Genomic DNA, 17,632 nt, shown 5'->3' on the forward strand with positions numbered 1-17,632 from the left:
GCTACTTTGAAGCACAAGTGTGGTAAAAGGATAGTAGCATTGTCCCTTCTCTCTTTTTCTCTCATTTTTTTATTTGGGCCTTTTTTTCTCTCTCTTTTTTTTGGCCTCTTTTTTTGGGCTTCTTTGGCCTCTTTTATTTTTTTCGGCCGGAGTCTCATCCCGACTTATGGGGGAATCATAGTCTCCATCATCCTTTCCTCACTTGGGACAATGCTCTAATAATGATGATCATCACACTTTTATTTTTCTTACAACTCAACAATTACAACTCGATACTTAGAACAAAGTATGACTCTATATGAATGCCTCCGGCGGTGTACCGGGATATGCAATGAATCAGGAGTGACATGTATGAAAGAATTATGAACGGTGGCTTTGCCACAAATACGATGTCCACTACATGATCATGCTAGCAATATGACAATGATGGAGCGTGTCATAATAAACGGAACGGTGGAAAGTTGCATGGCAATATATCTCGGAATGGCTATGGAAATGCCATGATAGGTAGGTATGGTGGCTGATTTGAGGAAGGTATATGGTGGGTGTATGGTACCAGCGAAAGTTGCGCGGCACAAGAGAGGCTAGCAATAATGGAAGGGTGAAAGGGTGCGTATAATCCATGGACTCAGCATTAATCAAAAGAACTCATGCACTTGTTGCAAAAATTTAGAAGTCATCAAAAACCAAAGCAAAGTATTGCGCGCATGCTCCTAGGGGGATAGATTGGTAGGAAAAGACCATCGCTCGTCCCCGACTGCCACTCATAAGGAAGACAGTCAATAAATAAATCATGCTCCGAGTTCATCACATAACGGTTCACCATACGTGCATGCTACGGGAATCACAAACATCAACACAAGTATTCTTTAAATTCACAACTACTCAACTAGCATGACTCCAATATTATCACCTTCATATCTCAAAACAATTATCAAGCATCAAACTTATCTTAGTATTCAACGCACTCAAAAGAAAGTTTCACATATCTTGAATACCAAGTATATTAACATTAAGCAAATTACCATGCTATTAACGACTCTCAAAATAATCTAAGTGAAGCATGAGAGTTCATCTATTTCTTCAAAATAAAACTACCACCATGCTCTAAGAGATATAAGTGAAGCACTAGAGCAAAAATTATCACGCTCAAAAGATATAAGTGAAGCACTATGAGCAAAACAATCAAGCTCAAAAGATATAAGTGAAGCACATAGAGTATTCTAGCAAATTCCAATTTGTGTACGGCTCTCTCTCATTAAAGAATTTCAGATCTTGATACTTTATTCAAACAGCAAGCAAAGCTAAAGAAAACTACATTGCAAGGATAGCACAACTCATGTGAAGAAGCAAAAACTTAGGCTCAACCGATACTAACCAATAGTTGTTGAAGAAGAAAGGTGGGATGCCTACCGGGGCATCCCCAAGCGTAGATGCTTGAGACTTCTTGAAATATTATCCAAGCTTGAACTTTTGTGTCTCCTTAATTCCTCTCATATCATAGTTTCTCCTTTTTTATCAAAAGCTTCATTCACAACAAACTCAACAAGAACTCGTGAGATAGGTTAGTATAAACCAATGCAAAACCTTATCATATTCTACTGTAACAAATCACTAAAATTATTATTCAACATTGAATACTAAATGACTCTGCATATTTAATACTCCTATCATCAAATAGAATCATTAAACAAGCAAACATATGCAAACAACGCAAACATAACAGCAATCTGCCAAAATAGTACAGTCTGTAAATAATGCAAGAGTATCAATACTTCCCTGACTCCAAAAATTATGAACTAAAATTCCCATTGTAATAAATTTATCAGATCTCAAAATGCAAAAATATTCAACGTTCTACCATGCTCTGACTTTTCTAGAGAATTTTCGCAACAGCGGTAAACTTTCTGTTTTCAAACAGCAACATGTATACTAGCAAAATAAGCATGGCAAAAGCTATCCTTGACTTTTTTATTGAAACTAAAGAAGAAAAACACTATTATAACTAACAACAAGCAAAAACAAACAAAATAAAATGACTCTCCAAGCAAAATACATATCATGTGGTGAATAAAAATATAGCTCCAAGTAAAGTTACCGATAAACGAAGACGAAAGAGGGGATGCCTTCCGGGGCATCCCCAAGCTTAGTTGCTTGGTTGTCCTTGAATATTACCTTGGGGTTCCTTGGGCATCCCCAAGCTTATGCTCTTGCCACTCCTTATTTCATAGTCCATCGAATCTTTACCGAAAACTTGAAAACTTCAACCACACAAAACTTCAACACAAAACTCGTAAGCTCCGTTAGTATAAGAAAATAAAACCACCACTTAGGTACTTTAATGAACTCATTATAAATTCATAATTGTGTAATATCTACTGTACTACAACTTCTCTATGGTTCATACCACTTAATACTACCCATAGATTCATCAAAATAAGCAAACAACACATAGAAAACAAAATCTGTCAAAAACAGAACAGTATGTAGTAATCTGTATCAAACGTATACTTCTGGAACCCCAAAAATTATGAAATAAATTTCTGGACATGAGCAATTTGTCTATTAATCATCTGCAAAAAGAATCAACCTAAAATCACTCTCCAGTAAAACATGGCAGCTAATTTAGTGAGTGCAAAAGTTTCTGTTTTTCACAGCAAGATCACATAAACTTCACCCAAGTCTTCCCAAAGGTTCTACTTGGCACTTTATTGAAACAAAAAGCTATAAAACATGATTACTACAGTAGCATAATCATGTGTACACACAAAAACAGTAAGGATAAATATTGGGTTGTCTCCCAACAAGCTCTTTTCTTTAATGCCTTTCTAGCTAGGCATGATGATGACAATGATGCTCACTAAAAAGATAAGAATTGAAACATAACGGGAGCATCATGAAGCATATGACTAGCACATTTAAGTCTAACCCACTTCCTATGCATAGGTATTTTGTGAGAAAACAACTTATGGGAACAATAATCAACTAGCATAGGATGGCACAACAAGCATAGCTTCAAGAATTTAAGCACATAGAGAGGAAACTTGACATTATTGCAATTCCTACAAGCATATGTTCCTCTCTCATAATAATTTTCAGTAGCATCACAAATGAATTCAACAATATAACCAGCACCTAAAGCATTCTTTTCATGATCTACAAGCATACAAAATTTTCTACTCTCCACATAAGCAAACTTTTTCTTTATAGCATACGTATCATCACAATAATCATCATAGATAGGAGGCATGCTTTCATCATAGTAAATTTGCTCATCAAAGCTTGTGGGACAAAAAATATCATCTCCATCAAACATAGCTTCCCCAAGCTTGTGGCTTTGCATATCATTAGCATCATGGATATTCAAGGAATTCATACTAACAACATTGCAATCATGCTCATCATATAAAAACATTCTATAGATTTCTTCTTCTAGCACTTGAGCACAATTTTCCTTTCCATCATACTCATGAATGATATTAAAAAGGTGAAGCGTATGAGACAAACTCAACTCCATTTTTTTGTAGTTTTCTTAACTAGTGATAAAAACAAGAAACAAAAAGATTCTCTTGCAAGATCTAAAGATATACCTTCAAGCGCTAACCTCCCCGGCAACGGCGCCAGAAAAGACCTTGATGTCTACTACACAACCTTCTTCTTGTAGACGTTGTTGGGCCTGCAAGTGCACAGGTTTGTAGGACAGTAGCAAATTTCCCTCAAGTGGATGACCTAAGGTTTATCAATCCGTAGGAGGTATAGGATAAAGATGGTCTCTCTCAAACAACCCTGCAACGAAATAACAAAAAGTCTATTGTGTCCCCAACACACCCAATACAATGGTAAATTGTATAGGTGCCCTAGTTCGGCGAAGAGATGGTGATACAAGTGCAAAATAGATAGTAGATATAGGTTTTTGTAATCTGACATAATAAAAACAGCAAGGTAGCGAGCGGTAAAAGTGAGCGTAAACGGTATTGCAATGGTAGGAAACAAGGCCTAGGGTTCATACTTTCGCTAGTGTAAGCTCTCTCAACAATAATAACATAGATAGAACATATGACAAGCCCTCAACATGCGACAAAGAGTCACTCCAAAGCCACTAATAGCGGAGAACAAACTTAGAGATTATGGTCGGGTACGAAACCACCACAAAGCTATTTTTCTGATCGATCTATAAAAGAGTTCGTACTAGAATAACACCTTAAGATACAAATCAACCAAAACCCTAATGTCACCTAGATACTCCATTGTCACCTCAAGTATCCGTGGGCATGATTATACGATATGCATCACACAATCTCAGATTCATCCAACCAACATAAAAGTACTTCAAAGAGTGCCCCAAAGCTACTACCGGAGAGTCAAGAACATGTGCCAACCCCTATGCATAGGTTCCCAAGTGTCACAAAACCCGCAAGTTGATCACCAAAACATACATCAAGTGGATCAATAGAATAACCCATTGTCACCATGGTTATCCCACGCAAGACATACATCAAGTGTTCATAAAAGACTCAATCCGATAAAATAACTTCAAAGGGGAAACTCAATTCATCACAAGAGAGTAGAGGGGGAGAAACATCATAAGATCCAACTACAATAGCAAAGCTCGGGATACATCAAGATCGTACCATAGAGGAACACGAGAGAGAACACGAGAGGGAGAGAGATCAAACACGTAGCTATTGGTACATACCCTCAGCCCCGAGGGTGAACTACTCCCTCCTCATCATGGATAGCGCCGGGATGATGGCCTCCGATGATGGGATCCCCCTCCGGCAGGGTGCTAGAACAAGGTCCTGATTGGTTTTTGGTGGCTACAGAGGCTTGCGGCGGTGGAACTCCCGATCTATCTTCTGTTCTGGAAGTTTTTGGGTACGTAGGTATATATGGGTGCAGGGAGAACGTCGGTGGAGCTACGGGGGCCCCATGAGGCAGGGGGGCGCCCAGGGGGGTAGGGCGGCCCCCCACCCTCGTGAGCACCTCCCGTATCTTCTGACGTGGGGTCCAAGTCCATCAGGTGGGTTTCCTTCCAAAAATAACTTCTCTAGTTGATTTCGTTCCGTTTTGAATCCGTCTGATATTCCTTTTCCTCGAAACACTGAAATAGGCATAAAACAGCAAATCTGGGCTGGGCCTCTGGTTAATAGGTTAGTCCCAAAAATAATATAGAAGTGGATAATAAAGCCCAATATTGCCTAAAACAGTAGATAAAGTAGCATGGAGCAATTAAAAATTATAGATACGTTGGAGACGTATCACCCCTCACAGGGGATTGGTCTTCCCCCTCTTCCTCGTCCTCTCCGGAGGAAGAGCGGGCATATGAGTCTTCGGATATTGTGTCCGAAGTGCCACGGCGACGAAGGCCGCCCCTGGTCTTTTTGGCCTCCTTCTCGGCCTTCTTCTTTGGCGCCTTGTAAGGCGTCGGGACCAGCATCTTCGTCAGAAGTGGGCCGGCCGGTTCTTCCGGGAGTGGGGCCGGACAGTAGATCCGCCCCGCCTTCTTCGTCCAGCCCTAGGAGAGTTGTGGAAAACGCATTAAGCATTCCCCTTGGGTTATGCAAATAAAACGTGTGACTTGCTAACATACAATGACTTACCGAACTTGCAGGGCGGGACAGTTGGTACCCGCGGTCCTTGGCTGAGTCCGGCCACGATTTGCCGAACTTGAAAAGCACCTTCCAGATGTCTTTGTGCAAGGAGCCAAAGAGCTTTAGCAGGGACTGGTGCTTGGCCGGGTCGAATTCCCATCAATTGCAAGCCCTGTGTTGACAAGGAAGAATCCGGCGAACTAACATCACCTAGACTACATTGACAAGTTTGATATTATTGTCTTCCATATCCTTGACGCGCGTCTGGAGCACCGACAGTTCGTCGGGGGAAGACCAGTTCAAGCCCTTCTTGGGCCAGGATGTAAGTCCCAGGGGAGCTCTGAATCGGAATTCGGGAGCGGCGGCCCATTCCGTGCCGCGCGGCTTAGTGACATAAAACCACTGCTGCTGCCACTCTTTGAAGGAATCGTTAAAAGTACTTGATGACCATGTAACGTTAGGCATCTTTCTCACCATGGCGCCTCCGCACTCGGCGTGCTCGCCGCTCACTACCTTGGGCTTCACATTGAAAATCTTCAGCCATAAGCCGAAGTGCGGTGAGATGCGGAGAAAGCCCTCGCACACGATGATGAATGTCGAGATGTTGAGGAAGGAATTTGGGGATAGATCATGAAAATCGATCCCGTAGTAATACATGATGCCGCGAACGAATGGGTGGAGGTGAAACCCTAGCCCGCGGATAAAGTGAGGAAGGAATACAACCCTCTCGTGGGGTTCCGGGGTCAGAACGATCTGTCCCACCGTCGGGAGATGATGGCCGTTTCCTTGGCCAAATACCCGGCCTCCCGAAGCTTTTTGATATCCTTCTCCTGGACAGTACAGGCCATCCACTTGCCTCCTGCTCCGGATCTAGACATTTTCGGAGGGCCTTGGTGGACGGATAAGACGAAGGCTTGGGCGCTGGAGCTCGAGCAACACAGAATGGATGAGCAGAGGAAGAAGAAGGCGTGGGTGAAAAGGGGGAGCCCTTATCTCTTTATAAAGGCGGCAGGGATCCTGCGCCTCCCCACTTGCCCGGTAAACTCGCTTATTTCCCAAGCGTCGTGATGATGGCGCAGTTGGGTTACCAAAACCCGTATTGATGAGAATCCCGTGATAAGGGGACACGATCTCTGCTTCGACAAGACATGCCAATAAAACCGCCTCGCGATATGTGTGGTAGCAGGTTGGAAAACGGTTCGAATAATGACCAGGCTCCAGCGTGATGTCACGCTATGAAAAGTTGTCAGCAGATTAGATTTGTGGAATATTATGCTCTCTACGGTGGTGTGTGAAATTTGTTTTGCAGAGCCAAACACGATCCTTGTGTTCAAAATATTCTATGAAGTATTCGGAGAAAGAACCCGCCTTGCAATATCGAAGACAATCTGTGCACTGGACTCATCGTCATTGAAGCATGGTTCAGGGGCTACTGAGGGAGTCCTGGATTAGGGGGTCCTCAGACAGCCGGACTATATACTTTGGCCGGACTGTTGGACTATGAAGATACAAGATTGAAGACTTTGTCCCGTGTCCGGTTGGGACTCTCCTTTGCGTGGAAGGCAAGCTTGGCAATTCGGATATGTAGATCTCCTTCTCTATAACCGACTTTGTGTAACCCTAGTCCCCTCCGGTGTCTATATAAACCGGAGGGTTTAGTCTGTAGGACAAGAACAATCATAATCATAGGCTAGCTTCTAGGGTTTAGCCTCTACGATCTCGTGGTAGATCAAATCTTGTAATACTCATATCATCAAGATCAATCAAGCAGGAAGTAGGGTATTACCTCCATCGAGAGAGCCCGAACCTAGGTAAACATTGTGTCCCCCGCCTCCTGTTACCATTAGCCTTAGACGCACAGTTCGGGACCCCCTACCCGAGATCCGCCGATTTTGACACCGACAGCAGCTGGCATGAAGATGGACTCGGATTCTGGAGAGGGCTTGATTGACGGCTTGCAGAGGCACTGAAGGGAGACGCCGGCCGGTATTGCTTGATGGTTGGAGCCGATCTGTGCCAGAGTATCTGCTGTCTCGTTTTCATTCCGTGGCACGTGAAGGAACTCGCACCCCTCAAAATATCCGCTGGGTTGCTGAACGAGGAAGCGGTAACTTGCCATATTTGTATCCTTGGTCTCCCAGTCACCAAACGACTGTTGGACCACCAAGCCGGAGTTGCCATAGCACAGGATCCGGCGAATGCCGATTTCTTTGGCCAGCTGGAGGCCGTGTACTAGTGCCTCATACTCGGCCACGTTGTTGGAGGTGGCAAAATGAATTTGCAATGTGTATCTGAGCTTGTCGCCTTTGGGAGAGGTGAGGACAATGCCGGCTCCCAAACCGGTGCGCATCTTCCAGCCATCAAAGTGCATCCGCCAATGAATGGAGTCCGGAGCCGGCGGCAGGTACTGGGTCTCGGCCCAGTCGACAAGGAAGTCGGCCAGTGCTTGGGACTTGATGGTGGTGCGTGGCTGGTAGAAGATGATGTACGGGGCCAACTCGATGGCCCATTTGGCCACTCAGCCAGATGCATCTCTGTTGCCTATGATCTCGGCAAGTGGGGCAGTGCAAACAACCGTGATTGGGTCCTCTTGAAAGTATGGCTTCGTCCGCCTTGTCATTGCACTCGAAGTGGGTGGTTTTCTTCATGAGAGGGTACAGGGGAAGGGCTTTCTCGCCCATCCGACTGATGAAGCGGCTGATGGATGCCAAGCAGCCGGAGAACTTCTGAATGTCTCTCAGTCGGGTGGGTCTCTCCATCCTCTCGATGGCCTTGATCTTCACAGGGTTGCACTCAACACCGTGTTCGGAGACCAGGAAGCCAAGGAGATGGCCGGCTGGTACTCCGAACACGCACTTCTCTGGGTTGAGCTTGATTTGAAAATGGCGCAGATTGTCAAAGGTTTCCTTGAGATCTTCCAAAAGGGTACCGTGCTTCTCCGTCTTCACCACAATATCGTCTACATAGATGTGGGCATTTCTGTCGAGATGCTTGAGGAGGCACTTCTGCATGCAACATTGAAACATGGCACTGGCATTTCTCAAGCCGAATGTCATGGTTAGGTAGCAGAAGGCTCCGAATGGTGTGATGAAGGCGCTCTTCAAGAGGTCGGTAGGGTTCAACTTGATCTGGTGGTAACCCGAGTAGGCATCCAAAAAACTCAGCAGCTCGCATCTGGCTGTGGAGTCTATCACTTGGTCTATCCGAGGCAAAGCAAACGGATCCTTGGGGCAAGCTTTGTTGAGACTGGTGTAATCAATGCACATGTGCCACTTGTTGTTCTTCTTCAGTACTAGGACTGGGTTGGCAAGCCATTCTGGGAAGAAAACTTCCATAATAAAGCCGACTGCCAACAGGCAGGCGATCTCTTCTCCAACAATTCTTCTCTTCTCTTCCGATAATCGGCAGAGGGGTTGCTTGACTGGCTTGGCATATGCTCTGACATGTAGCTTGTGCTCGGCGAAATCCGTCAGAACACCCGGCATGTCTTTGGGAGACCATGCAAAGATGTCCCAATTCTCACAGAGGAAATCGATGAGCTCGCTTTCCTATTAGCTATCGAGGTTGGTACCTATGATAGCGTGCCTCTCCGAGTGAGATGGGTCCAAGGGGATCTTCTTTGTTTCTTTGGTCGGCTGGAAGGAGCCCTATGTCTCTAACTCTTTGGGCTCAGGTGACATGTTCGGCTGCTTGCCTGCCATGGCCACCACCCAGTCCAGAAGCTTCTTCTCAGCGGCAATCACAAGGGACTCGGCCCGACTGCTGGCAGCAGCATAGGCGGATGACTTATCGTAGTCCCCGGCTATTGTGATAATACCCTTGGTTCCAGGCATCTTCAGCTTGAGGTAGGCATGATGAGGCACCACCATGAACTTGGCGATAGCTGGCCGGCCTAGGAGAACATGACAGGGGTTCTCTAGGCCGACCACCTCAAACCAAATTGCTTCTCGGTGGAAGTGATTCTTGTCTCCAAAGATGACATATGTCTTGATCTTGCCGATTGGTGAGCGGGAAAGGCCGGGCACAATTCCATGAAACATAGTACGACTGGGCAACAGCTGCTTCTCTTTGATGCTCAACTTCTCCATGGTATCACGGTAAAGGATGTTGATGCTGATACCGCCATCTATCAGAATCCAGGAGAAACGAGCAGCTCGCCTCTCTGTAGCAAGGGTAGAGTCCAACACCAGATCATAACAACCCAGAGAGGGCATCACTTCCAGGTGGTCTGCATGGCTCCAACTGATAGGTCTCTCAGACCAGTGCATGAACTCTAGGGCAGTTGTGGCAACGGAATTTACTTCTCGGTGCTTCTGATGTCGGCTACGCCTATCATCAGCCACACTGGTGAAGACGGCATAGGCTCCATGTTCTTCAGGGAATTCATCTTGGATTGCGTCGACTGCTGGACGGACTACCGGCTACTGGGGAGGAGGAGCCGGCGGGCTAGTAGGCGGAGGTGGCAGTCCTTCTCCCTTGGCGAAGCGAATGAGCCAGTGGCATTTCCTGGTCGTGTGGTTGGACGGCTTTGTGCCGCTGTGGAACTTGCAGGGAGCATCGAGGGTCTGCCCGAAGGAGAAGGTGGGAAACCAAGCTGGCTTGCCGCCCTTCTGGCGCTTGGGGCCGGGTTGTCCCTCCGGTTGCTGGTCTTCAACTGTCGGCACTTGCCGGCTGGTGGTGGCCGGCTGGGGGGCTTTGTGCTTGTTGTCATTCGGTTGTTGGCGCCGACTATTGTCGCCAGCCGGCGTTCTAGGAGCCGGGGGGAGCACCTTTCCAGAAGCGTCCACTCGGAGCTCCGACTTCATGGAAGAGTCAGTAGTGGCATACTTGTCTGCTATGATCAGCAGCTCGTCGAGTGCGGCCGGCTCATCGCAGAGGAGTCGGTGCTTAAGTAAGGTGCCCTCTCGGCACCCGGCAGTGAAGTACTCTATGGCTTGGACTTCATGCACCCCCTCGCAGGAATTGCGCAATTCAGCCCACCGCGTCAAGTAGTCGCGGGTGGACTCATCAGGGCCTTGAATGCATAGTGATAGCCGGCGTGGCTTGGGCAGCCGCTTGTAGGTGCTGGTGAAGTTGCGGACGAAGACTTCAGTGAAATCTACCTAGTTGTTGATGCTGCGGGGCTCTAGGTTGTTCAGCCATGTCCGGTCCGTGCCCTGGAGCATGAGCGGAACGTACTTCACAGCAACACGCTTGTTGCCGTTCGCTATGTTGACGGCTATGGAGTAGTCAACCAGCCAATCTTCCGGCTTCACGGAGCCATTGTACTTGGGCGTGTCTCTCGGGAGCGAGAACCCTCTAGGGAAGGGCTCGTCGCAAATGCAGGGGCCAAAACAAGGTGGTCCCATGGAATCTTCTTCTTCCAGCGCTAGGGAGCGAGCGAGTCGGTCGATCCGGTGGCAGTCGTCATTTTCTCCGACTCCTTCTCGGCGGCCCAGCCGGTCGCCGAGTGTAGGGTGCTCAACAGGCGGTGGAGAGACGCGCCTCTCCCTGCGAGGAGGAGGAGGCGGATAGTCGTCCCATTGTTCCACTGCTCGTGGATGGCCGTCTTTGTCGCGCTCAATGGTGAGGCGTGTGCGACTGCAGCTGGCAGCCGGCTCTCGGCCTCGTCTGTCACGGACGCCACCAGTCGGTGTCCGGGAGGTCGCACCATGCTCCGGGGCGGGGGCGGGAGGTTCTCTGCATGCTGGTCGGGTTCTTCTATGTGGCATCCGGCTTCTTGTTGTGCGGCAGCCGCATCGAGGAGCTGTTGCACGCACTCAGACATGTAGCGACGCTCGTCGCCCTCCAGGCGGTCCAGCTCATCTGCTGCCACCTGGGCGGCTCATATGTTCTCCACAGGTGTGGCATAGATGGGGCGGTTTACGCCAAACATGCTGGCGACGGCAGCGCCACGCTATCGGACGGTGCCAACTCGGCTGGGCCCGCCAGCAACTGGTGTGCCGCCTACAGCGCGGTCCATCTCGCGCTGGTAGGCCTCAGAGAGGCGCCTCATGGTAGCCAATTTCTTGGCGTTCTCAACGAGCGAGATGCAGCAGGCTTCCAGCGTATCGGTGTTGGCATCTGCCGCGATGGGAGCGGACAAGTCCCGCATTGCCTCCTGCAACGGGTCTTGGGCATCCTCCCCACAGGCTCCGTCGTGGCTGATGACGAGCACCGCCGTGACGGTGCTACTGCCGCTGTCGGCGCGAGGAAGCGGGTCATCGATGATCACCACGTTGGTGGGGAAGGCGTCAAGAGATGCCGTGTCGGAGTCTACAAGCATCGGGTCGGTGGAGCAGATCGACTCCAGGTCGGAGGCCGGCTCGTTGGTGATGTCCAACTTGCCGAGAAGGTCGACAAGGCAGCTCTCGGAGCTGGCTGCTCCCGCGTCAGGCACGGGATCATCGGGGAGGCGGATCTCCCCGATGAGGTCAGCGAGGCGGCTCGCCGCATAGGCGGCCTCAACGCCATGCAGCGCGTCAGCTCCAACGCCATCAGGCGTGCCGGGCTGGTTGTGCTCGCTGGGGAGGAACAAGGTTCCCGTCTAGAACAGATCTTCGGACGAGGTGCACCTAGCCCCATGGTGGGCGCCAAATGTCGGGGGTGTCATGCGACATATGCCAACGGGTGGCTTATCATGGAGGGGGCTAATAGTACGTCGTCGGTGCAAGGAAACGGGATAAGGCGCAAACATGCACGCCGGTGAATCTTACCCAGGTTCGGGGCTCTCCTAGGAGATAACACCCCTACTCCTGCTCTACGGGGTCTCCGCATGATCACTCAAGCAACAATGGTGGTTACAAGCTTGCTCCTTGAGTTGTTCTCGAGAAGGGGAAGAAGAACCAGGCTAGCCCTAGCTTCCTCTCTCTATGTGTGGGTATGAAGTGTCCATGAGGCTGAACCCTTTGCATGGGTGCCCTGGGGGGTTTATATAGGCCTACCCCCTAGGGGTACAATAGTAATCTGGTCGGTTGTAGGACCCGACTGTCAGTGTCTCTGGCCGCCGGCTTCTGTGCCGGCTGCTGGGGCCCACCGCTTGGTGGGTCCCGCTGGCTGTCTCGTACTTCATCGACAGGTCGCGCCCGCCGCTTGCAGGTCCTGCCGGCTGCTTAGTACTGTGGCGATGCCACTGATGATGTGTGCTTTGTCGGGGGAGGCGTGGCTACAGTACCGCCGCCTGGTGGGCGTTCATTGTAGCCACTCCCCGTCGCTTCAGATTAATGGCGCCCAGACTTCGAGGGAGGTGCTGGGCCGCCTGCTGCCTGTCGGCCTCCCCCTACACCGACTAGCTTGCGCTTGCCGCCTTCTGGCTTCTCACAGACAGGTAGGGCCCGCCGCCTGCGGGCCGTACCGACAGCCCGTAATGGGAGCATGCCTTCTTTGCCATGGGTGATGTCATGGGTTGCGTGGCAACAATGCTGCATCGGGCGAGGGGTGTCCGCCCGATATGCTGCACTATGGCCACGCTCTGCCCGGGATTCGGGGGTGGCAGGCTGCACTATAGCCACGCCCCGTCTCGTCGTAATTATGTGGGTGCTAACTTTGAGGGTGTGAGGGGCCGCCTGCTAGGAGCCGGCCTCTCTAGAGGACGCCTGCTTGGAGTCGGCCCGTCTCATGGCTCTCTTCTGAGGACCGCCGCCTTCTGGCAGCCGGTCGCTTGGACCAGCCGGCCCCGGGAAGGCGGCTCTTTGTCCTTGAGGCTTGAGGGGCACAGCCGGCCCCGATGTCTTGAATCGCCATGGGGAGCAGATGAGGCTACCCATGGTCATTTACTTCGACATCTGATCAAGGGATGTTGCAGTTAGGAAGCCTTAGACCGACAGGTCTTCATTTATGGCATAGGAGAAAGCACGTCAGAAGGATTCAGCCAGGATGTTACTCATCCATTGATCCTTCTAGAACAAAGTGTCAGACCCACTGGAGACTTGCGCACGAGCAATCCCTCTATAAACTGGCATGAGCTTCATGACGTCTCTCCACCAGAAAGAGCCACAAGTGTCAGAGGCATGCGGTATTTTTGAGTCGTAGTATGTGGACCAGATCAGGTGAACCCATGGTAGATCATGACGGTTGTAGAATTTGTGTAGGTATTTGAGTAGTAGAGCATCACTTTGAACTTTTAGGTTAAGGACTCCCAATCCTCAACATTCCTTTGGTCTACAGACTAGATCCCAAGCCGCGAGCGAATTACACTTGTCACCTTGCTCTGTTTTCTTGATCCATAGGCATTTCCTTCTGATTTTGTCCAATAGTTCTATGATTTTTGTCGGGACTCTTAGTGTGCATAGCGCCAAGATTATATGGGACGTGATGACCAAGTTTAGTAGTGATAGATTGCCTCCATAAGAGATCATATTCAGTGTGGCCAAAAGTCAATGTTCCACACTATAAACCATAGGCATTAGATCTTGAAAAGTGGGTCGCGTAGTTCCAAGAGGGAGGCCAAGGTATGTAAAAGGCATTTTTTCAACGACACATCCAAAGATTCGAGCAATACTTTTACATTTGTCAGCATCACAATTGATTGCAACCATTGTTGACTTGTGGAAATTACTTTTCAGACCAATTGAATCTGCAAAATCTATTAGGATATTCCTGATGGTCATGGCTTGATCAGGGCAGGCCGAGAGAAACAAGATCGTGTCATCCACATATTGTATCACCGGATAATCCATTCGTTGGGAGCATGGAAAAGGTAGTTTGATGAGATCCTTTGCAAAGGCATCATTAATGGCAGCTTGCAGTAGATCCGCTACAAGAACAAAGATAAAGGATCACCTTGCCGGACTCCGCATTTACAAAGAAATTGTTGTCCCGGGGTACCATTGAGGAGCACAGCTGATTTGCCAAAGTTGAAAATACATGCAATCCAGTTGAGCCACTTTTCTTAAATCCCATGCTTCTCATAATATCAATCATTGCATCATGTTTAATGGTGTCGAATGCTTTTGCAAAATCCAGCTTTAACAGCACTATGTCCTTCTTTGAGGCTTGACACTGATGAATATATTCAAATGCCCAGGCCAGGCAGTCCTGGATCGACCATCCTTTGATAAAACCATATTAATTGCGGTGAACGATTTTCAGAATCACATGTTGGAGTCTATTTGCAAGAATTTTGGTGATGACCTTCAGACAACAATTCAGCAGAGTTATTGGTCGAAAGTTATTTACCGTGGTTGGGGAGTTAATTTTGGGGATCAGAGTTATCTATCCATCATTAATGCTCTCAAGGTTCAGATTGTCCTCAAAGCATTGATTGCACAGGTTATAGAAGTCCTCCTTGATGACTGGTCAACATGATTTTAAGAAGACTCCATTAAATCCATCCGGTCCTGGAGCCCTATCTGCCTGCATAGACCTAATAACACTGTCTATTTCCTCCTTGGTGAAAGGAACCGTGAGTTGATCAAGATCCACACATTTTTTAATTATGCTTGCGAGGTGAAACTTCATTGTGTTTGTGGAAGAGGAACACATCGTTCCTTACAAGTGTGATAAATGATGGACTCTTTTCCTACATGATCTTCAATACAAGTCCCATCGTCTGTCATTAGGGAAGCAATATTATTCCTCCTGTATCTTTTCGACGCCATGGCTTGAAAAAACTTAGAGTTCTCATCACCAAATTTCACCCATCGAATAGTGAATCTCTTCTTCCAATATTGTTGTTGGTAAGATAGTAATCTAAGCAGATGGGTCTTAAGAATCATTCAAAAATTCGTCTCGGGTATAGTTAAACATCTTTTGTTCTCTAACTCATCAAGTACATTTCAAGCTTTGTTGGAATTCTCAATTGCTATGGAAAGTCTTGAGATGTTCTTACTCCAAATCTTTAGATCTCTCCATAAGTTTTTGAGCTTTCTACAAATTACATTGGCAGTATTATCATAATGAACATGCTTAGACCAGGAGTTTCTCACCGTTTCTTGGAATCCTTGATGGTGTATCCCAAAGGATTCAAACTGAAAAAGTTTAGACCTTGGAATGGCAGTTTCTATATGGACAACACAAGGAGTGTGGTCAGACACTAGTTTCCCAAGAGGTTTAACCATTGTCTTTGGATATGAAAGTGTCCAATTATTGTTGGTTAAGAACCAGTCCAGTTGTTCAAGGAGAGGGTCCAATTGCATATTACTCCAAGTGTATGATCGACCTTTAACAGGAAGTTCAATCAAGCATTGAGATCTAATAAAATCATTAAATGTGATCATATCTGAGATGTTTCCACCTGGCTTGTTACGATTGTCAGGAGCACGGATAAAGTTAAAGTCCCCCACTAGAAGCCAATCTTCATCATTTGGAATGTTTAAGGTTAAGAGCCAATTAATGAAGTTATCACGTTGTTCTCCCTGACATGGGCCATACACATTAACCAGAGTCCAGCATTGTGCAGATTGGGTTGATTTGAAACGAGTAACAAGAGCATAATCTTCAGTTGCAATCACATCAGCAGAGAACAGGGAACTGTTCCAAATAGTAATGATGCCCCTAGAAGCCCCCCGAGAAGGTACATATGCAAATTTATCAAAGGGACAAGGGCAACAAGAGTTAACAAAGGCTAAATCAAAAGAGGTCTTTTTGGTTTCTTGCAGACAGATAATAGCACACCCACTAGAGGTGATAGCATTGGAAAGTGCAAGTTGCTTGTCACTAGAATTTAAACCGCGAACATTCCAACATAAGACATTCCAATTAACCAAAAGCGGCATAATGCAGAAAAGATTAAGCACATGAAGATGGCTCCCCATCCTTGGGAGCCTGGAGAACTTCTTCAGTGAGCTCTGACGGAGGGATTTCACACATGTGAACTCACACCTGCTGAATCACCTATATGGGTGTCGGGGGAGGGATAGCATCTTCAGGTGGAGGAAGGACTGCATCAGCAAGATCTTCAGTGTTGGCAGAGGATGTAGCAGAAGGGACAATTCTTGGTTTCACTTTGGAGAGCTTTGGCTTGTGATCAGAAGTCATGGGTATACGGAAGCCATCATATATATTTGTTCTTGCGAGTGCTACAGCGCAGAGAAGTAACACATTCAGCAACCACAACCTTTCCCTTTCGGCCAGCAAGGGGGTCGCAGTAGAAGAACCACCAGGACCCTCAGACAGTGTGGGATTATTCAGAACAACCTGCCTAGTGTCTTCAAGGAGCACAACATCAGGATTGACAACATCAGGCTGGAAGTTGGTCAGATCAGACACAATAGGAGTATCTAACTCTACCCCAACTATATCAGTAGAGGATTTATCTTCCAGAACATTCTTAGTGTTTTCATCAGGTATCTCCTCATTGACCACAGTCAAGCTAGGTGGCACTGGAGCAGAGGAAATAGAAATGTAATTGTCCACGGTGAAGTTTTCCCTTACCTCATCTGAAATCTCCTCAATAATCACGGTGGAGTAAGAAGTCTCCTTGATCAGCTTGTGGCAGAATCAATAGCCAACACTCCATTAGATTCAGAAACCCTGAACTGAAACTCAACCCTGTCATTCTTAAAACCAAAGCCATGGCGCCAAGGCCCATAAGATGCCAAGATAGGTCGCACAGTACCAGTCAGCAGTGAGTTGAGGCGCAAAACAGGGATGCATTCATTCAACAGAATATTGGAGACTATACTGCCATGAGGAACCATATTCAGTTGCAAACCATTAGCAGAAATAGAGATGTTGACAGCCATGAAGTTGAGGGACAGCATACCAGTAACAGCAGCGATGTCCATAGCAGGGACGAGATCCGTTGATTGCTGAGGAGGAGGGGCACTGGAGGAAGGCCCTGCCCAAAGTCTACTCATCAGATTAACTGGAACCAGAACATAGGAATCTGAAAGTGTAGCACTGGAGTCAAAGCTGCTATGAGCAGAAATCGAGTCATTCCATGCTGCAGCTGGACTGTCAGTCATGTTGTTCTGAGGCAACATTCCATCTTGCACTTGTAGGCCTTCAGCAGCCAGCCATTGCTGAAAATTATAGAGCACTGGAGGGGGGGAGGGTGGCCATTCCCCCCAAGCAGGATGAAACTGGAGTTCATCACCTCCATCCACCACAACATCCTCATC

Source organism: Triticum aestivum, chromosome 1B, assembly GCF_018294505.1.
Source record: "Triticum aestivum cultivar Chinese Spring chromosome 1B, IWGSC CS RefSeq v2.1, whole genome shotgun sequence".
NCBI lineage: Eukaryota > Viridiplantae > Streptophyta > Magnoliopsida > Poales > Poaceae > Triticum > Triticum aestivum.